Below are 23,434 nucleotides of genomic sequence, written 5' to 3' on the forward strand. Positions count from 1 at the left end.
CACCATCCAGCGTCTGCTCACATGGCTGCAAGTCACATTGGTAGATCTGTGTGTGTGGAGGTGGGGGGGGGAGGTTGTGTGTGGGCTGTTTGCGCTAGGCAGGGGCTACAGCATGCTGAAGTGTTACCTGCAAACTAGCGGACGGAAGGAGCGCCTTGTATCTCTACTATTCGGTTTGTCTGCATGGAAAAATACCGGACAACGCTCTGTTTCTTAATGGATGAAGAACCTGAAGTTGGAAGGGAGTTGCAGCTTGTGTGCAGTGGCGCAGATAATCTGGCACACGGGGGAACCGAAGACTATCGAGTCTGCATCACTTACAGATTTTTACAGCTGCTTATTTTTCTGATCTCCCATACTGCCAATAACATAGCAAATATAATTGTTAAAATATCCTGTATGCATTTAACATATTTAAACACTTTTGCATATTGTGAAGAATGCTGCAGGTTTGTCTTGTTTTAACCAGGCTGTGTACAACAACAAAGAATTATTGCGCCACAAATCAGATTAATTACGTTCAGAAGTAGCTGCAGTTAACCCGTTGTAGTTCAGCACATGCAGAATTATGGAATATGCAACATATTGGTATAACATGAAAATTTGATATGTTGTTATTAAAGAATTTGCAATAATTCGAAATGCTTGCTCCAATAGGGGATGGATGTGAAACACAACCTTGATGATTCTGCCCGACGTCTCAACTAATCATGTATCTGACCAGGCTGTTGATGTTGTCATTGCTTCTCTGGATCATAGCGCTCTGAGCTCACATTATGATATCACTGCAGGCCTCGCTGCCGACGTCATTAATATCCCACGCACAGGGTTGACCATGATGATAATATTGTTGTCACTGGAACTTAGCGCTGACCACAGTGATAATGTCATAGCATGTCCGAATAATTCATTGAAATACTTTTGAAAGAAACCAATCTTTAATTTCCTCCTCATTGCGTAGAATTCAGTTTGAGAATTATCGATCTCTTTGAGAGTTCCATGCAGTTAGCTGATAGCGATTAGCTGAATCAAAGGACCAATAACTTAAACCATAACCATAAGCGTCAGATTGGCGATTTTGTGGACGCGATCAGGAGACCCGGATGGTAGTTTGCCTGCCAGGTGCCAGGTTTCGGGATGTTACTGATCGCGTCCAGGATATCCTGAAGTGGGAGGGTGAGGAGCCAGGGGTTGTGGTACATATAAGTACCAATGACATAGGTAGTAAAAGGGAAGAGGTCCTGAAACGAGGCTATAGGGTGTTAGGAAGGCAGTTAAGAAGAAGGACCGCAAAGTTAGTAATCTCAGGATTACTGCCTGTGCCACGCGACAGTGAGAGTAGGAATGGAATTAGGTGGAGGATGAATGCGTGGCTGACTCTCTAGCACCTTGAGGGCAGTTGTTGTAGAAATATCATGGGTTCTGATAGAAATATTTCAAATGTCATTAGAAACGGGGATGGTGCCGGAGGATTGGCGTATTGCTCATGTGGTTCCATTGCTTAAAAAGGGTTCTTAGAGTAAACCCAGCAATTATAGGCCTGTCAGTTTGATGTCAGTGGTGGGTAAAGTAATGGAAAGTATTCTTAGAGATGGTATATATCATTATCTGCATAGACAGGGTCTGCTTAGGAACAGTCAGCATGGATTTGTGCGTGAAAGATCATGTTTAACAAATATTGTTGAATTTTTTGAAGAGGTTACGAGGAAAATTGACTAGGGTGAAGCAGTGGAAGTAGTCTATATGGACATCAGTAAGGCCTTTGACAAGGTTCCGAACGAAACCTTAGATAGGAAGGTTCATTCGTTAGGTATTAATGCTGAAGTAGTAAAACGAATTCAACAGTGGCTAGATGAGAGATGCCAGAGAGTAGTGGTGGATAACTGTTTTTCAAGTTGGAGGCCGGTGAATGGCGGTGTCCCTCAGGAATCTGTATTGAGTCCAATGTTGTTTGTCATATACATTAATGATCTGGATGATGAGGTGGTAAATTGGATTAGTAAGTATGCAGATGATACTAAGGTAGTTGGCATTGTGGATAATGAAGTAGATTTTCAAAGCTTGCATAAAGATTTAGGGCAGTTAGAAGAGTGGGCTGAACGATGGCAGATGGAGTTTAATGCAGATAAATGTGAGGTTCTACATTTTAATAGGAATAATCCAAATAGGACATGCACCGTAAATGGTAGGGCGTTGAAGAATGCAGTAGAACAATGTGATCTAGGAATAATGGTGCGTAGTTCCCTGAAGGTGGAACCTCATGTGGATAGGCTGGTGAAGAAAGCTTTTGGTATGCTGGACTTTATAAATCAGAGCATTGAGTACAGGAGTTGGGATGGAATATTAAAATTGTACAAGACATTGGTAAGGCCGAATTTGGAGTATTGTGTACAGTTCTGTTCACCGAATTACAGGAAAGATACCAACAAAGTAGAAAGAGTACACAGAAGCTTTACTAGAATGTTATCTGGGTTTCAGCACCTAAGTTACAGGGAACGGCTGAGCACGTTAGGTCTTTATTCTTTGGAGAGTAGAAGGTTGTGAGGGTCTTGATAGAGATATTTAAAATTATGAGGGGGAAATATCGAGTTGACCTGTATAGGTTTACTCCATTGAGAAAATGGGAGATTCAAATAAGTGGACATGATTTGATAGTTCAGGGACCAAAATTTAAGGGTAGCACGAGGGGGAATTTATTTTATCTGCGAGTGCTAGCTGTCTGGAATGAGCTTCCAGTAGAAGTGGTAAAGGCAGGTTCTTTGTTGTTATTTAAAGTAAAGTTGGATAGGTATCTGGACAGGAAATGAATGGACTGTTATGGGAAGAGTGCGGGCCGCTGGGACTAGGTGAATGTAACCGTTGGCACGGACTAGAAGGGCCGAGATGGCCTGTTTCCGTGCTGTAATTGTTATATGGTTATATGGTTATAAATACAGTATTGTGTTCTGTACATTACCTCCCTATATGACAGCGTAACGTGAGACACAAATGGGCAATTATTCCCAGGCTCTACTGTCCTGTTGCTTGACCACATTCCTGAGATGTAGGACAGCCGCGTAAACCTTAAATGTGCAACTGACGTGTTGTCATCAATAGTTTGTAATTTGTCAAAATGCATCAGATCTAGTTTCTATATAGACAAGCCACTTAAAAGCAGATTTGGAAATGTATCAAATGAAAACCATCGAATATAATTTGGTTTTATACCTTAGAGGCCGGAGGGAAGAGATTGAAGAGCGCAGTGATGTAATTTGGTGGCAGAAACGTTGATCATTGCAACTTTAGCTACGCAGAATCCACGGTTGTAGCATAAACGTATACACGGGATAAATCGTAACAGGCATCTACTTCAGTACATCTGGTTGTGAAAATGATCGAATCGGAACAACTTTCTCACCCTGCGAAACGGTACGCTATTTAGACAATACAGTCATGTAAAGGGATTGGTAATACAGAGGCGTCTGAGGAAATCTTTTCCAACCAGATGTCAGAAGGAATCGGGAAAGCACGGTGTAAAGTGATTGGCGGCAAAGGGTTTCACGAAAAACTTTCAGAAGCGTAATATTACATTGTAGACTGAGAATAGTACCAGGTATTAATCAGGAGAATTGCTTGCACGTCTGGAGCTTGACAACTATCAGAGGCATAGCTGATTTCTTAAGCGGATCCTATGCAGTATAAAAGAAAGCAGCCAGGAATCTTAGCAGTGAATCACTGACTAAACAATCGGAACCAGAATGAGGTTTAATATCACCGTCATATATCGAGAAATGAGTCGTCATGCGGCAGCAAGCATTGCAATACATAATAATAAAAACGGGAAATTACAGTTAGAAGATAATATATATAAAAGCTAAATTAAGTTAGTGCACAATGAGGACAACATGCAGTTTGGAGGTGTTTATGGGTTAAATATACACTCAGAAATCTGATATCTGAGGGGAATAATCTGGTCTTATATTATCATTACAGATCCAGACACATCTCTGACCAGACTGACAGGGCCCTTACTGATCAAGTCCTAAATCCTTGACCACTGTGATTATTTCACTGCAAATCCAGTCCCATCACAGTCCACAGGGATAACTAAGCTGCTCGCCCAGTCCCAGTCTGTTCTGAACGAGCAATGTCGCTTCGACTCCAACATCATCACTGACAACGCGAAGGTCTGTCCATAAACCCGTTACTCAGAAGAACTATACGACCAAAGAAGATGTCCAAATATCATTAATCCCATCGTCACGGTTTACGAACGGCAAGTGTGACAACGTGCATAATGTATTGAATTGTTAATGCCCGCTCATATGCCAGCAAATATAACGGCTGAATGTTCAGCAAGATACAAAACTACAAAGTCAATACCTCAATATTGGAAACACTGATGGGATTTCTCGCACATTAACATCAAGATCATATGATCTTTCTTTTTCACGAGGATATCAGTAAACACTCAAGCTGTTGGAGAAGAACGCTCGTCGTGTTTTATTAATATCTTTAAATCGGGTCGCGGTTACACCTCGAGAAGCCCGGAAAAAGCGAGTGTTTATGGCAGACATGTTCACATCGTAAGGCCAAGTGGAATTTCTTACACTTACACTGAAGGATTTCTGAGTTTTCCGTTCAAATTTAATTCTTGTCATTGTTCGTTTGATAAAAAAAAAAAACCCTGAGGTTACATAATCATGTGCCGCTTGTGTTCAGTGGGTGGTCGTAATGGTGCCGGCAGGTGAATCTAAAATCTTCACTTCAAAGCTCACTGTGCAATGGTCTACAGAACGGTACACATCGGTGCTTGTCTGAGGTTTGTGTAACAAAGAAATATGTTTTAATGTCACATATACACTTTGAATGAAAGGTTTTCCAATTTTAAACGCCTTTCTTTCAAATTGATTGCAATCATGAATGCGAATAAGCGTGCTCATTCGCTGTCTACATTCCTAAACTTTAAGATAAGCTCATTGCAAACCACAACCAAGATTAATAACAGTCATGAAGAGAAGTTTCCGTTCAGCTGATCCGTTCGGCCTTTGCACGCTCACAGATATAACAGCTTATTATTCTGGGGGAAATGAAAACAAAATTAGTTTCCAAAAAAAAAATAATAATATATGATTACGAATACTGCTCAAGGTGGAGGAAACATTCCAAAGAATAGAACAAAGAGAAAAAAATAATAATAAAATATAGCAATAATCTGATTTAGAGCACTGGTATTTCTGTGTGATCTTCAATGGTGAGTAGATCGTGCAAAGCTACAGCGTAGCAGCAGGATTTCACAGCAAAGTGAGACACAGTACATATGCTGATGATTATTAAATTACTCATATATCAGGACGAGATGAGCAATAGCAGTCAGCCACTTGTAAAGGCACAGACAGTCCGTGTCCGCACAGTAATTATCGGCCGCTCCGTCATCTGATTCACATTGTGCTGGAGGGAACCCTGCTGTCGGCAGCTAATTCCATCATTCTCTGTATCTGTCTCCCTCTCTCAGTCTCTCACTGTCTTCCCTCCCTCCTCATGCCTGCCTTTCTTGTCTAATTGCTATTCCTGTCTAACATGAGAGCACGTTTGCACGAAGAGCTGTTAGTCCTTTTCTCCCTCATCAGACTTCCACATTCCAATCTGATACCGCTCTATCCCAGAATCGTTGTTTTCTGTCTCTTATTTTACGCTTGCCAATGTGATTTTTGACTAATATACCTCTTACCTAACTCGGGACTTTTAAGAGAATGCATATATTCGATTACTTTCAATAATTTTGTTCGACTTTAAACTGTGATAAACACGGAAATGTACTGAGATTTTTTTTTTCTTTTTGTAATTTCAGGATATGTACTAAAAGCAACATTATCTACACATTTGCACCTCGCCAAATGGGTAAACCAAGGGTTAACCCTTCCCGTAGTTTCATTGACAACAAATTGCGTCATTTCAAGAAAGGCTGCTGACGTCATCGGAGAGATTATCTCACTTATTAACAAGAGTCCTTCTCACTCAGTTTCAGCGAGAGCAGCCTCTCCTTCAGCGGACAGAGATCCGGAGCGGGACAAAGAGGGAGAGTAAGGACATACCGGCTCGTTCATGGATCCGAATCTGGGAAGAGCACCGTGGAATATTACGGGAAATGTGAAAAATATCTTCTGGATGGTTCCATTTATTTTTGAAGATGGTGACTGGATAACTTTGGATTATCGAATCATGCTTGCGATTATCACGTTTCAACTGATTTTCTTTCCCATCCTCGCCATCATTGCTCTTCCCGGTGAGTCTCTTTCCCAAGATAACTCAGAAGGAATAGTTAACTGCACATTTTGCTTCTCACCTGTGCCTCTCACCATAATAATTAATGCTGTCGTTGCGCATACCAGCTGTTAATTCAGCTAATCATTGCTGTAAGCACTCTGAAAATTTACTGTCCCTGGGACCACTGGCTGAGACAGTATGTGCTGGGAAGTGTGATGATCCAGAGCAGGTTTATGGGAATGATCCAGCAAATAAAAGATTTAACGTATGAAATGTGCTTGAATAACCTGTAACCACATTCGCTTGAGTTTTCGAGAACGGGTGTTGGGGCGGGGGGGGGGGTGGTGTTAATGGGGAAGGTTACCATTAATCGAACGGCTCAGGTGGAGCCGTCGAGCAAAAGATGTATCCAACAGTGTATTGGACCGGGGAGGGTAGAATCAGAACAGAAACATGTCCAGTGAGAACGGAGTTGAGGATGAATATCGATTGTCAGAGGCAGTGTGTCTGTTGAATCCATTGGACGATTTTAAGCGGAGGGTTGTGGTTGCACAATGAACAGGGACATTAAAGTTTATGCAGTGAAGGCGTTTTCATGACTTTAAAAATGGAAGTCGGTTGTAAAGGCAAAAGTACAAGTAGGAGACGGAGAGACTGGCAGTATGATTTCAACGTAATACTCGTTCTTCAAAGCCGGCAAACTGGAAGAGGTTTTGGGCGGCTGCCCCAGGTAACGGACAGAGACGGGATCTGCGCTTCAGCTAAACTTGCTGTGTGTCAAGGGGACTTATTTCACGACTTCTGAGATTCCGCAGATTCCGCAGATGCATTATTCAGCCTTATTTTTCCCTAGCAGATGCTGACTTTCCCGATCAACAGCCATCGTTATTTGTATTCCTCGCTATCGCTGTGGCTGTTGGTATTTGATGGAACACATTGCACCGGGCTTACACTACTTTGCAAAACTTTTTATTTCTTATTGATTGGTAATCTCTACGATTATATTCCATCGCCTTGAACAACTATTTCCAATATTGTTATACACAGGTAGACCGGTCTGCATTATATGTTTAATCGAAAAAAAAACTTTCCTGATTTGTGTGTCCTGTTTGTTTATTTTGTTCGCAGTGAACACGCTGACCATATTCATCCTGTCTCGGGGTAAGTGCGGCCTCTCCAGAGTTGTCACTTGCTACCTGGTTGCCATGGCAGTGGCGGATCTTCTGGTTCTTATCCTGGACCTGATATTGAGCAAGTTTCCATTTATGTACATGCCACGCTACGTTTACTTCTTCTCAATGCCCAATGTGTGCAATATCCACGCTGCTCTGCTTTACACCGTCACCGACTGTTCGGTCTGGTTCACCGTCACTTTCACCTTCGATCGGTATATCGCCATTTGTTGCCAGAAGATCAAAACAAAATATTGCACCGGGAGAACTGCCGCCGTGGTTTTGGGGACAGTGAGTGTGATCAGCTGTTTAAAGAATATTTACTGGCTTTTTCGGCTCTCAGAGAAATACGGGTGGATTATCTATCCATTCATTTGTATGGAGAGATTATATATCAATTTCAGTATTCAAATTGACCTATTTTATTACTTCTTCACCCCTGTGCTCCCGTTTGTGCTGGTTCTGGTAACGAATGGCTTCACCGTCAGGCACGTCTTAGTCACCAGCAGAGCCCGCAGGAGACTCAGGGTTCCTGGCAACGGACAGAGTGCCAGAGACCCGGAAATGGAGAAACGCAGGAAATCCATTGTTTTATTGCTGATCGTCTCGGGCAATTTCATCCTGCTGTGGGCACCTTTCACTGTGACCTCTGCGTGGAATCGGCTGTATATTCTTACTATGTCTGTAAATGCACCCGATTCCCTGCGAGAGCTGGGCATCATTCTGCAGCTTCTGAGCTGTTGCACAAACACGGCCCTTTACGCCTTTACACAGACCAAGTTCAGGGAGCAGCTATTAAATGCGGTAAAATCTCCGCTCGCTCTTATTGTTGCGAGGAAGTAGTGAGTTAGTGGCCTCACCCACTCGAACCTAACCAACGTTCGGTACATTGCAGGCACCTTCTGTCCGACTGGGCCGGCGGAATCCTTTTTTCCACTCAGAACGCCCAATCAGCAGTTACTACAGAGGTTCATCAAACAGCCTCAGTGCGTTTCCTTCACTAGCAGGCTTGTCTTCCCATTTCTGCTCCATCAGAGCACCATACAATTTTAAAGTGCATTGTTCTCCACAGTGGCACCGCGCGGTCCTATTGCCCGCCCGCAAAAATCGGTCCAGCAACGAGTCTATTATCCTGAGTCTGTGTCCTCGAACCCATCCTTTCAACCCCTGCATTGACGATTGAATTGGTACTGCTTCCTGCACTCACACTGAGCTCGTCAATTTCATCTACGACGCTGAAAACTTTCCTCACTACCTTCAGATATGCGTGGTCCCATTCTGACATCTGCCTCAACTGTTGTGCCATGATCAGCGATGACATAATCATTATACGCTATTTCCATCAAGTGTACCATTACCGCATTCCAACCCAAATAGTTAAAGAGACTGCATCTCCTTGTCTTGAAGAGACACACCACGAGCCTCAGCATGAAGGATATGTATCGTAACCTCCCTCACATCCAAAGCCACTCTAACGCCATGCACTCCCGCATCTCCGGTTTCACAGTTCGTTCACTGTGCGATTCTATTGATTACTTGGCGCTGCCCAGAGGTCTCCCATCTCCCTGCTACCTTGTTTTACACTACATCGTCTCGTATCCTATCTCTCCACCGGTACTAAGACCCAAAGTCGCCCTTGCAGTTGATGGGATACCTTAGGAACACTTTTTTTTTGAAATCCGTGCTCCCAGTTCAGCCTCTTCTATCTTAGTCGGACCCAATGCAGACTGAGGGACGTCTTTATCGGGCACATTTGCTCCATCCGGCTCCCTACTCAGGACTTGCAGCTGTAATCTGTTTCAGATCCCAGCGCCGGCATGTCGGCCCACAGCTCAGTCCAACTGTGCTTGATTGACTAGCACTTCATATTACCTCTGGTAGCCTTCAACCACTTGCCATGCAGATCCATTTCTGATGCCACCGGCAAACAATCTCGTCTGTTTTGTCACCGCTGTCCCTTTTGTTTGGAAGTCAGTTCCGCTCTCGGCCACCACGTCCTCATTACCTGCTTATCACCATCCTCTTGATTCCAAGCTCAGTCCTTTATTTCATGGAGCACTCTCCTATCATATTTGTCTTTCTCTGCACTTTAGCCTTCCTCTGATCAACTCCCGGTTTGATTTATGATTCACTTTTAACACGCCTTCCCAAATACCCGCCTCCTAATCAGCTGAACGCACGTTTGTTCCCCGACCTTCTGCTCCTGCCCTTCAATGGAGCTTTTGCTTTCTCCTTGGCATATTTCTGCCCATATCCTTTCCAAACATAATGGAGTGTCTTGGCCCAAAACATCGACAACCCATCTCCATCTATCCAGGCTGACTGGCATGCTGAGTTCCTCCTGCAATTTGTTTACTTTGGTCATGAGCTCCATGGACTGCAGAATCTTTTTTGTCACTCCCATTCACCGGCCAATTAACTCACATCCCAGAATCAGCCTGGACATTATGGACTGTGCCGACTATCGCTCACAAGATGTTAAAGATTGCAGATGCTCTTTGCAGCTACAAACGTTCACAACCTTGAGCAATAGATGCTCCTGTCGTGGTATTGGAGACGGATCAAGCGTAAAATGAGGTGAAGTTATACTAGTTTGCTCATAGCCGATCAAATTGGTGGCAGAAGAGTTCTAAAATAGAAATGTCAGAGTGGGAAATGGAAGGGGTAATAAACCGTCCTGGGGTCTGGTGTTCCAGGCGACCGCGGGGTCAGACCTAAAGAGTTAGATGAAGTGGTGACTGAAATAGCGTCCGGTCTCACCAGTGGGGTGAAGAGCTCACAAATGAGGCACCAATGTATTCACTTAACGCCCAATGGTTTGCATGTGAAATATTGCCGCGCCGGCAGGGCCGTTTAGGCCGCTGGAGAGTAACTTAGGGATTAGTATTGTGGCAAAGGTGATATTTTTACCGACTTGCTTGCTAAAACGTCGTATTGCGTTTTGTGTTGCCGTACCTGAACGATGCCTACAGCATTTGCATTTTCATGTTTTTTCCGACATGAAGGTGTATACAGTGAGTTGACTACTCTGTGTTGTCTCTATTTTTGGCACTGTCGGAGAGCCTATATGGTTGACCCTTGACCTCTCAATGCATCTCGTTGTAGTCTTGTGCACTTATTGTTCAACTTTATCTTTTACAATTTATTCTGTACCGCTGTAGTTTTACTTCAATTCACTTTATAAGGATTTATTCTCTTTGAATAGTATGCATGAAAAGATTTTTAATGAGCATCTAAATCATTGCTTGACGGTACATGTCACAATAATAAAACTAATCCAATTACAATCCGCCCGCGGGAGTCACGGTCACAAGTGAAACAGGGTGACGACTACTGGAGTTCGTCCTTCAACAAGCGGCCCACAATGAGTTTTCTTGTCTACAGTATACCCATTCCTCTTGCCGCCGGTAAGAAATCTCGTCGATTTTCTCACGTCTCCTCCTTTTCCTTCCTCTCAGTCAGGTGATATTCCCGCACGTTCTCGCTTCCCACTCCTCATTGGTTCCCCATCAGTTTCGGAACACTTTATTTGATTCCAGGGACTTCTGTCCTTTCAGACTCCGCTTCCTCAGCTCCACGTCTTCCAGCGCTCAGCTCCCGGCTTCATTTATGATTCTCTTTCATCGCGCATGCCCAACCGCCTGCCTTCCTTCTCTGCTTGACTTTACTATCACCTTCCAGCATCTGTTCCTTCCCTTCAATGTCCCTGTAGGTGTTTAGAGGGAGTTAATACCTTTACGGTTCTCTCTCTTGAGAGAGTAGAGCAGAAACGACTGAAACGACTGAATGATTCACAATGATTCTTGTGTAGCATTGCTGTTGATTTACTCCAGTACACTGTATAATGATTTGTACCGCATGAATACTATGCAGAACAAGGTTTTCAATGAGCGTGCACTTCACTGCTTTACCGTACGTGTGACACCAGTAAAACAGCAAAACACATCCAATCCCGCTATCGCTGCGGGTGTCAGCATTCCATCAGAAGGCCCAGATCATCTTTCCCAGAGCAGTGTGAGCCCGGACCGCTTGCCTGGATATCACACGATCCGTAAAGGAATACAACACGTTCCGGCCGTTTGGCCCACGGTATTGTACGGATCCATATTGCGTAACTGCGCTCGATGTAACTCTTCCCACAGCCACAGGCAGTTACCTGTAATATATGCTGCTTTCTGAGCAGTGTCTAGGTTTGGCACTAAACAGTCTTCTGTTTCCTCACTTGTGGTCAGCTAACACCGAGAAGTTCCAGCGTAAGACCAAATTGATACAGCACTTGGCTCCTCCGCCCACGTAGGTAAAGTTTTCATCAAACTTCAGGAGTTTATTCTTTTTCCAGCCGCTTTCTAAGATCGTTATCTCCAACGAATTCATGGAGAGTCACAGCAAATTATCCCCAATCCGTTTCGAGAATCTGCCAATGGAAGATTCCGTTTCCAGTCGACAGAATGTCTTCATTTGGTACAAATCTAATGGTTCTATCTCTATATCGTGATGGTCTATATTGTTCCTTACACGCCCTGCATCGTTATCCCTTTGTTCTTAATATACTGCATATAGATAGATAGATAGATAGATAGATGGATAGATAGATAAATCAGTCAGTCAATCAATCAATCAATCAATCAATCAATCAATCAATCAATCAATCAATTACCCTTTGATTAGCTTTCCATAAACTCTAATTTACTTGTCATTCAACTAGACATGAATACATGGGCATTGGTCTATTAGCCTTCATTAGCTGTGGGATTTGTTTCAAAATCCAAGAGGTAATGTTACAGCTTTATAGGGCCCTGTTCAGACCCCACTTGGAGTACACTGTTCAGGTCTGGTCAGCTCTCCACAGCAATGAGTTCAAAGTATAGAAAGGGTTCAGAGGAGATTTACAAGAATGTTACCTGGATTGTGGAATGTGCCTTTTGGGAATAGGTTCAGTTGACCGACTTTACTCCTTGAAGAGACGGAGGATGAGAGGTGACCTGATTGAGGTGTATAAGATGATGAGAGGCATTGATCGTGTGGATAGTCAGAGGCTTTTCCCCAGGGCTGAAATGGTTGCAATAAGAGCACATAGGTTTAAGGTGCTGTGCAATAGCTGTAAAGGTGATGTCAGTGTAACACTTACCGAACCGGCTGGTATAAATCTCGTGGAAAAGGAGATCCAGCCACTCAACAACCCCACCTCCCGTACACGCAGGTGCTGTGAGAATCGAGTTTATGCCTCGCGCCCGCCAACAGTATCAAACCCACAACAAACACCGTTATGAAATATACTTTAAAGAGTTTACTAAAATTAAAATATATAGATAAGGAAAAAAAACAAAAGGTGCCAACTTATCAAAGTTCAGTCTGTTTGGTGCTCTCGTTGGAGCTCAAACAACGAACCAATCGACCCATCCGACCGCCACACCGTCGCACCTGGGACCGCCCCGGTGGTCTGACGAGCAGTCCAGCACACGTCCACCTTCCTCGGCGTCTTTCTCGGCGTCTCTCCACGTCTTCGCACTTTGGACCACGCCGGTGGTCTTACGAGCAGTGCCGCGCACGTCAACCATCCTCCACTTCTTCCTCCCGCGCTCTCCCCAAAAGGCCGCGAAAACCCCTCCCCCAAGTTCCCAGCCTCACAAGACAAAATAACACTCCCCATTGGTTAACAAATGAATACAATTACCATATCAAAAAGTATAAAGCAAAATAACTGCGAGAGGAACACTTATCAAACAAAGAAGCATTCCTACTCTTAACAAACCAAAAAAAAAACATTTTGAGTAACATACACAAGACATTGTACATTCTCCCCCCACCAGCAAATTTCATGCCCTCATGGCATTACCACAGTTCCCCAACGCTTCTTGTAACACACAAAACCCAACCCAGTTGCAGAAAACAGTGACATAACTACCCAGATCCGTAGAAATCTCACTCCGTTCTCCTGGCACCACATATGTCAACCGCTCCGGGGTCGACTAATCCTCTGAGATATACATACCCCTTCTGCCCCACGGGGCTCCCTCTTCACCTGCGAACCCACTGTCTCGGACTCCCCAGGTATACCTGACAGACCCTCACCCCCTTCCACACGGGGTCCTCACTCACCTGAGATCTCTCCGGATCACGCCCGGGTTCCACCCTCTCTCCCACCAATGTTGGCTGCCTCTCCATCTGACCCTCAAGACCTTCCCTCCTCTCACCAAACTCAGTATGGGAAGGGCCAGGAGCCTCCTCATCTCGTATTGGAGCTCCAGCGAATGGGAACAGGGGCCACTCATCTGAGTCGTCCTCTTCCGAATCGGTAGCCATTCCCTGGTGAGGGACCCGTCCCCGCTCTTCAGCAGCGGGCTCTTCCCGTTCTCCGCGCCCTCACAGGGTCCTTGTACTATGGGTAACCTCCCACTCGGGCTCCTTATCCACCTGCACCGCTTGACCCAGTGGCAGCAGGTGATTCCTATGGAGTACTTTGATAGGCCCTTTCCTATCCTCAGGTTTCACCCGCTAAACTGGCAGGTTCGGCATCTGGCTCTCTGTTACATAAGGGCTGGCCGCCCATCGATCGGCCAGCTTGTGCTTACCAGGGAGTGCTAAATTCCGAAAAATGACCCGGTAGCCCGGCAATAATTGGACAAACTTCACCTTTCGATCATACTGCATCTTATTTCTCTGGTTTTGTTTGATAGCGCCGCCTCGGCCAACTCGTACGCCCGCTGTAACTCCCTCTTCATGTCGGACACATAATTTAGACAGGACTTCCCGGGTAATTCACCCACTTCACCCCCAGAACACAAGTCAATTGGTAACCTCGCTTGCCGCCCGAACATCAGATAATAGGGCGAGTACCCTGTAGCATCATTGCGAGTACAATTGTAACAGTGAACCAATTGTCCAATATGACGACTCCATCTACTTTTCTGCCCAATCTCCAGCGTCCCGAGCATATCCAACCTGGTCCTGTTGAACCTCTCTGGCTGAGGATCTCCCTGTGGGTGATAAGGGGTAGTCCTGGATTTCTCAACCACAAGCATAGTCAGTAATTCATGGATAAGGCGACTCTCAAAGTCCCGCCCCTGATCACTATGGATTAGCCTGGGAAGGCCGAAACGCACAAAATACTTCTCCCATAACACCTTCGCCTTCTGATCCTTGGTGAGAAATGCCTGAGCATAGCGATTGTAATGCTCGGTGATGACTAAGACAATTGCGGTGTTGTTGGTGTCAGGCTCAATCGACAGGAAATCCATACATACCAGGTCCAGAGGTCCCGCACTCTGCAAGTGCGAAAGTGGAGCCGCCAACGTTGGCGCGGTCTTCCTCCGGATGCAACGACTGCATCCCCGACAGTATTCTTCGACTTCCCCCTCATCCGGGGCCTGTAGAACCGTTCTTTGAGTAATCCATATGTCTTTTCCACCCCCAAGTGTCCAGAATCATCATGTAAGGCCTGGAGTACAGCCTGGCGATACTCCTCCGGCAGGACCAGTTGCCAGCAGCGGGGTTGGGCCGGATGCGCCGTTACCCGGTACAAGATTTTGTTATTTAACTTCAACCAAGAACACTCCTTCAACAACAATGGCACGGATGGGTGTTTCGCCCACTCACCCAACGCCCCATCCCCCTTCTCGACCGCTCTCCACACTGTGCCAATGCCGGGGTCATTTTGCTGAGCATTTGCCACTTCCCCCGGACTCAGTTCCGGCAACTGTTTAGTCCCCAGTGCGGTCTGGTCACAGTTAGCCAGGGGTATGGCGTCGTCAAAACTCCCCAAATGGTCCACGGCTCGTTCCAGCCTCCCTCTTCCCTCGGCCTTCACGGTGATAGCAAACTGACACATCGCCATCACTCCAGGGGCAGGGACACTCTCCCACTCCTCGTCCCTCCCCTGTTCCCCCGGCTCCCGACGAGACAACACTTCCGCATCGACATTCTTGCTTCCGGGGCGGTACCTCAGGCTGAAATCAAATACCGACAATGCCGCCAGCCACCGATGTCCTGTGGCATCCCGCTTCGCCGAAGTCAAAATATAAGTGAGAGTGTTGTTATCCGTTCTCACCTCAAACTTGGCTCTGTACAGGTAATCGCCCACCTTGTCCACCACCGCCCACTCCAGCGCCAGGAACTCCAACTTGTGAGTGGGATAGTTTCTCTCGGAGGGCGACAAGCATCGGCTGATAAATGCTACCGGTCTCAATGCTTTCCCATATTCCTGGTACAGAGCAGCCCCTAGACCATCTCGGCTGGCATCCGTGTGCAGCACTTAGGGCTTCTGGGGATCGGCAAAAGCCAATACCGGGGACTGGGTCAGTGCCCTTGTCAAAGATCGGAACGCCTCCTCACATCAATCATCTCATCTTTGCCTAAGGTTTCCGCCGGGTTCCAGTATCCTCCAGTATCCTGTCTCTGGTCCCCGTTCCTTTTCCTTCCCACCGGGGGATAGCCACACAACAGCTGAGTCAACGGGTGACACACTTTTGCGTATCATTTCACAAAGCGTCGGTAATACCCACAGAACCCCAAAAATGAGCGCAGAGCGCCCACTTTCTGGGTTCTCGGCAAGGTGGTCACGGCCTCTATCTTGGTTATATCAGTAGCCACTCCCTCTAGCGAAATGATATGGCCAACGTAGCTAACCGATGACCTGCAGAACTGGCATTTGTCCAGGGAAAGCTTCAACCCTTCTTCATTAAGCCGGCCCAACACCTTCAACAGCCTCTCCTCATGTTCCTCCAAAGTCGATCCGAACACTATCAAATCGCCCAGGTACACCAACAACTCTAACAGATTAATATCCCCCACAGTTCAATCCATGAGGCTCTGGAAGGTGGCTGAGGCTCCGGACGCATAAGGACTTCGAGACTCAGCTATGATTTCGGCCTTCTTCAACTTGCACAAGTGCTGCCGCATGTCCTCAACATCTGCCGGAGCCAGCCGCTGGGATCTCTCACGAAACGGGGTGTCTTCCGTCACCCGGATGGTGTGCTGAGTGCTTTTGGAGCAGCCCACGTCAAACTCGCCCCGAGAAAAAACAGCTTCCATCTTCAGCATCTTCTCCACTAGCCTGCGTTTCCACTCCGGCGACACGGGGGAATCCCCGAAGTTAAAGACTTCAGCGGTCATCTCCCTTCGATGCTCCGATCCCTCCCCGTTAGGGGTCCTCATTAGTGCGCTGGACATTACCGTCACCGGGAACAGATGTGCCAGCGGCATTCCCCTCCTAAAGGTGATTTCTCTTGCCGTGGTTTTCCTGACACTTATAGCTATACGCCTCGCATGTACCACCTCTGGTCTCTGCACTTCGGGCCTCACCAGCGCCCCCGCCGGAAATCATGTCTCCCCTTCAAGATCGTCCGGGGCGTCTACTAACAGGGCTTCTCCCGTCGGCACTCCTGGGAATCTGGGGGTCCCCATCACTAGGGCTACCTCCCCTGGTCGGATCACCTTGGGCCTCGCCTGCGTACACCACACCGTCCCTCGTTTACACTCCGGGTCCAGCCCTTGGGGGGCAACCCCTTCTTCGAACACCGCTCGAAACACTGGATGCACCGAGAGGGTCTCCAGAAAGTTTCCCCCCCTTTTTCCTTACAAGCTCCCAGGAGCCGTCGCACAACGGGGGAGTTAGTCTCCACCAGGAGGGCAGCACCACCGGTTTCCACCGGGTCAGGACACACCAACACCAACGTCTCAATAGCTTCTGTCACTCCCACATCGCCCTCGGAAAACTCCAATTTCACCGATAGGTACCCATCGTACGGGTAGTCACCCTCGCTCACACCCCAAATCTGCAGGGCGACAAATGGGGTTACGGGCAAATGTTTTAGATATTGATTGTAGAAAGACCGGTACAATAAGGTCACCTGCGATCCCGTATCAAAAACGGCTTTTGTGTAAACTCCCTCTATCCGCAGACACACACTGGCACGGGGTCGTACCAGCCCATCCGGAATAGAGGCGTGGGCAACCGGTGGTCTTCCGGCTGAACTTTGGGAACGTGTTCCTCCAGAGGCTCCAGTCCGTTCCCTCACTGAGCCTCTCCTAAGTTTCCCGACACCTCTCCCTTTCTTAGTCGCAGGGGGGCTTGTCCTCCGCGGGTCTCCTTGTCTCTCACAATCCCACCTAAAGTGTCCCTCCTCTCCACAGCTATAGCACACCCTCGGCCGCCCACAGTCCCACCTGAAATGCCCCTCTTTCCCACAATTAAAGCACACCCTGCCTGCCGCCCCTCCTCTCTCAGGACGGCTCCCTCTCCCAATCCACTGCACTGATCGCTCCTGAGTGTAGTTACCTCCCCTGTCCCTCCCCTCCAAAGGGGGTTCCCTACTCCCCGGGGAGTTGTCATTCCTCCACCCAGCCACCAATTCCTGTACCGCTGAGGATCGATCCCGTAGGTCCGCGCCCCTTTTCCGCCCCAACGCTCTCTCTTCCTCTCGCACCTCTCTAATCAGTTGCCCGAACGATGGAGGGGGACCTTTCCTATAAGCCTGCCGGGTTTTGGCTGCCGAACCCCTCAGACTTCCCATCAATCGCTGTCTCTTCTCCTCCTCCGAGCCTGGCCACTCCTCTAACATCAATCCTGCTCGATCCAGGTCTCATAGTCCTCCTCCCCGTCCGTAGTAGGCTTGTCTCCGGAGAACATCCCAAGCTTCAGCCGTGGCCTCTCGGCCACCCCCACCAGCTCCGAGGCTTCCACCCCACCTGGGGAGCGGGGCTTACTCACGACTCCCTCCTCCTACCTCCCTTTACTAGTGCTAGGCACCTCTCATGTGTCCGCCTTCAGCTCTAGCTCCTCCTCCGAAGTCTACTCACCCTCATCCTTGTAGAAGGAGTGGAGCCCCCACAGCTCCTCCCCCGGTACACTGACCGTCGGCGGCAGTTCCACCGTCCTGACTTCAGCACTCGTACGAACCAACACCCAGCTACACTCTACCTCTTTACCACACCGTCTAGCTACCAATTCACCGAACTTAAGCCCCGCACTATCACGTCTCCCAAAACTCGAAAATCCACTCCGCTCACTACGCATGCGTCCTGCACCGGTACACCTTCAAACTCGCACCAACAAAAAATCTTATCTCTGTCCATTCCTCTCTGCTGCCTGGGCGATTCCACAGCCCCTGACAATCCAATCCGGGACGAGCACCCTACAAATGTAACACTTACCTAACCGGCTGGTATATGTCTAGGGGAAAAGGAGATCCAGCCACACACCAATCCCACCTCCCGTACACGCAGGAGCTGTCAGAATCGATTTCATGCCTTGCGTCCGCCAACATTATCAAACCCACAACATATACCGTTATGAAATATACTTTAAAGAGTTTACTAAAATTAAAAGAGTATTAGGCAATACTATATATATATAGCTATATATATAATACTATATAGCAGTGTCGCGCACGTCCACCTTCTTCCACGTCTTCCTCCCGCGCTCTTCCCAAAAGCCCGCGAAAAACCCCTCCCCCAAGGTACCAGCCTCACAAGACAAAATAACATTCGCCATTGGTTAACAAATGAATACAATTACCATATCAACAAGTATAAAGCAAAACAACTGCGAGAGAAACACTTATCAAACATAGAAGCATTCCCACTGTTAACAAACCAAAAAAAAAACATTTTGAGTAACATACACAGGACACTGTACATCAGGATACAGTTTTTTTTACTAGGAAAGTCGTCAATGCGTGGAACGGGCTACCGGCACTGGTGGTGGAGGTGGATACGATCGGGTCTTTTAAGAGACATGGAGCTTGGAAAAATAGATTGTTATGGGGAAAGCTAATAATTTCTAAGGTAGGGAAATGTTCGGCACAAATTTGTGGGCCAAAGGGCCTGTATTGTTCTGCAGGTCTTCCATGTTTCTACCATCCAGTTTGTCTTCAGCATATATTCGGAAAGGTGAGGGCCGCGCAGTCTTCAGCATGCATACCGCACCATACCGGCATGAGAACAGAGCATGTGAGAGCGGACAGGCCATTGTGTGAGTGTTTCTGATTTGGAATGACATTAGCTCATCAGGTTTGGGCAATATAAATATCTGGTAAATTTTCTTCTTCTTCTTCTTCTTCTTCTTCTTCTTCTTCTTCTTCTTCTTCTTCTTCTTCTTCTTCTTCTTCTTCTTCTTCTTCTTCTTCTTCTTCTTCTTCTTCTTCTTCTTCTTCTTCTTCTTCTTCTTCTTCTTCTTCTTCTTCTTCTTCTTCTTCTTCTTCTTCTTCTTCTTCTTCTTCTTCTTCTTCTTCTTCTTCTTCTTCTTCTTCTTCTCCTTCTGTGAACTGGCTCTGGGGTAGTGTTTTGTTCTACGTGTGGGATTCCCGGACTCCTGGAGAGGGCTAGCCTCAAGGAATGCACTGGAGTGCTGTTAATAAAAGAACGTGTTACGGAACCGGAACTGTCAACAAATAACCTCTTGCTAAGGCGGGGAAGACCACGTAAGTAAAGGGTACGAGCCACAGTGAGTTATTTATCCCTACATTGCAGGAGGTAGGTAACTGAGTGACAATCAGTTTAAAGAATGTTAATGGATAGCCAGTGCAGCGTTAATGTCTGGCCGTTCTTCTCAATAATAAATATGCCACTTTCGATACTGTTGAGGCGGATGACCTACTGTAGGGTGAGGAAGCGGCACTGACCGTGTTGCCTTCGCTGAGTCTGGTAATTTGGCTTAAAACGGAACAGTGGTGAAGAGGACTTCAGTGGTGATAGGGGATACCGTGATTAGAGGAACAGAGGGGTGATTTTGTGGGTGCGTAGAGAAACCTGGACAGTATGTTGCATCCTAGCTGCTAGTGTTGTAAATTCTTCAGATCGGGACCACCGCAGCCAGATATCAGGGCACATATTGACACCAACGGCATAGCTAGGAAAGAGATGAAATCCTCATGAGCTGTTTTAGGAGGCGAGGAATGATCTCCTGGGTAGAACTCTGAAGAGCAGGATCTCCACGTTGGTAATCTCTGAGTGGTTGCTCGTGCCATACTCCAGTGAGGGCAAGACTCGGATGATTTGTCAGATAACGACGTGGGTTAGAAACAGCTGCAGTAAGGAGGAGCTGCGATTTCCGGATCAGTTGGAATATATTCTGGGGAATGTACCAACTATACAAAAGATATCACCACAATCACTCAAGTCATTGGCATATAATGTGAAAGCAGTCCCAACACTGGCGGCTGTGGAACATCACTGGAAGGAAACCGGGAAAAACTTTCTTTGTTTCAACTCTCTGCCAATCAGCCACTTCTATATCGATGCGAAAATATGCCATTTAATACCATGGGTGCTTACTTTGTGAAGCAGGCTAATTTGCGGCATCTTGTAAAAGTCCCTCTGAAATTCCCAGTACATGACATCCAACAATTCCCTTTGTCTGACATACTTGTTATTTCTTCAAACGCTTCCACAGATTTTTCAGGTAATATTTTTCCTTGAAGGAAACAGGCTGACTGTGACCTGTTTAACATGTGCCTCTAAGTATCCCAAAAACACATTTTGACGATTGACTCCGACATTTTCCCACCACTGTGTTCATACTAAAAAGACTATAACCTTATATTTACTGCCTCTCTCTTGCTTGAAGAGTGGAGTGACATTTATGATTTTCCAGTCCTTTAAGGGGTGAAAAGACAGCTGGAGTTTAACCTGACCGGAAACTGAAGTGCAACGCTTTGGCAGATTGTGAAAAGAGAGCAGATTCTGTTAATGGCAAGCACATTATTAGTATTGGTGAGAGGATGGTTCATGGGATCCAAGTGCCATCGCTTACTGACTGCAACTGTGATGTATGAAATCGTATGTCATGCTTGTCTGGGATCCGGAGCTGCAGTGAAGCAAGGGAAGAATCGGGCCAGAACGGAGATCTCAGGGAAGCTAATGACAGGTAAATTCGAAACAACAGGTATGCAGGTCGCATAATGTGAAGTAGGTATATTTTAGTGCTACGTGTATTAAGAACACAGTTGATCAACTGTTGATCAATTCCGCCACAAAGGGCATCCACAAGAGGATGAAGATACCGGACAGGGAGAAGAGTAACGCCACGGACCTCCTTCTGCTCTCCATCTCTAAGTCCCGGTAGTTCTCTCCGATCTTCTGGCCTCTCAGCCCCTTACGCACTAGACTAGCCAAAAAAATGTGCCTGACGGTCAGAGCGTTCAGCAACAGAATCAGAGCGAAGGGGAACAACGGAGTTAAAACCATGTCAAATCAGTCAAATAGCCCCCACAAGGGGTTAGTGTATTAACTATCCCTCGGGCCACAAAAGAAAGGCACATCGTCGATGATCTTTTCGGATTCCTGTGTGAAGTAGAAAGGAACGTCTTTCAGACAGAGAAGAAGGCCAGTCGTTTTAAGAACCACAGCCGCAGTTTTCCCGGTGCAATATTTTGTTTCTAGTTTCTGGCAACAAATGAGGACAAGTCGATCAAAGGTGAAAGCGACGGTGAACCAGACGGAACAGTCGGATGCTGCCCGGCGCAGTACAAGTACAACACTACACACAGCGGTGAGGTGCAGAAAACACAATGGGAAGTAATGATATTTAATCCGAGCCAGAGTCACCTCACAGACAATGACCAATAGATCAGCTGCTGCCATGGCCACCAGGTAGCGAGAGGTGCAGATGGTGAGGCGGCACTTTCCCCGTGATAGGACCACAATTGACAATAAATTCACTGTAGAAAGAGAAGCGAAATGGCATTACCGAACACATACTGTGAATCAGAACGCAGGTTCAGTTTTCTGATGAATATTAGGACTCTTTTATCCGGCGCTTGGCTGCATATTTAACTGATTTAGACATGGTACCGACTTATCTGTTTCAAAGTTGAAGATCATTGACGGAACTAAAACGAGCAGTCATTTACTAAGATAACCTGAAGGACACTTCATTACCAGTTAAGCTGACTGTACCCGGTGGAGCTCTTTTACAGAATTACCATGATCTAGGTAGTGTAGCTCCGGTTTTAGCAATTCACCTGCTGGAGGCACAGAGTAGGCTTGAACTCAAAGTGGGGGCAGTTAGTGTCGAGCAACAGAGTGGCTGCGTGAATGCATCAATACCAGATTGAGATGAATCAGAAAATATCACAAACGATTAGATACACTGCTGCTTGTTCAGGTCATTCGATTGAATTATTGACGAACGTGTAATTATATCTGACTTCTATAGCCTTCACATTCAGTCTAGTCAACTTGGATGAAGGGCTCAGACACTGTAAAAGTAACAACGTAAAACCCAGCCAGCACTCTTCCTGAGGAGCTCTATTTTTTTTCCGGTACCAGTACAACTCTGCATAAGGGATGCCTAAGAGCAATCCCGTTAACTATAATAGATCCATGAGTTTGTGGAAAGAACGGTTTTATTTCACGTTGTCCGACATTCTGAGAAGTGCAGGGCATTTTTGAATGGAACTTATCGGTGGTGCAGTAGCGAAACGTTGCCATAGCACCAGCAGCGTTCCAGCGAAGTCTGTCAGGAGTTTGGACGTTCTCGCCGTGACCGCTGGGGTTTCCTGCGGCTGGTCCTGTTTCCTCCCAAATGCCAAAGATATACCGGTCGGTAGCTTAATACATGACATGCTGGTTTCAGCGCTAATATCTAAAACAATAGCAAATAAGCGGAATAACGATTTTAGCATTGTTTATTGTTCCTAAAAACAGTCGATTCAGAGGGTTATAAAGAAAATCATTACTGGTCATTATCTATTAAAACCAGAAGCTACAAAAGGTAAATTGCTCTATTCGTTTACCAGGAACTCCAATGACGGGAATGATGATGTACAAGATTCCCTCAATGCTTTTGTATCAGTCCAGCATTTTCGCTGACAATCTTGTGTCTCCGTGTGATACAGGTAATATCTGGGAAATACCCACTGAGGAAGTACATTCACAGGACTTTTGGTTTAATACAGTTTGTGTGACGAAAACGGGCTATAAATATACTCAGTAAAATATTACAACACAATGAAATCATTGCTGTGACATTCCGTGGTTAATTAAGGAGAAGTAATTGCGATTTCTCGATGACTCGA

The sequence above is a fragment of the Hypanus sabinus genome, unplaced genomic scaffold (assembly GCF_030144855.1).
Source record: "Hypanus sabinus isolate sHypSab1 unplaced genomic scaffold, sHypSab1.hap1 scaffold_488, whole genome shotgun sequence".
Classification (NCBI taxonomy): domain Eukaryota; kingdom Metazoa; phylum Chordata; class Chondrichthyes; order Myliobatiformes; family Dasyatidae; genus Hypanus; species Hypanus sabinus.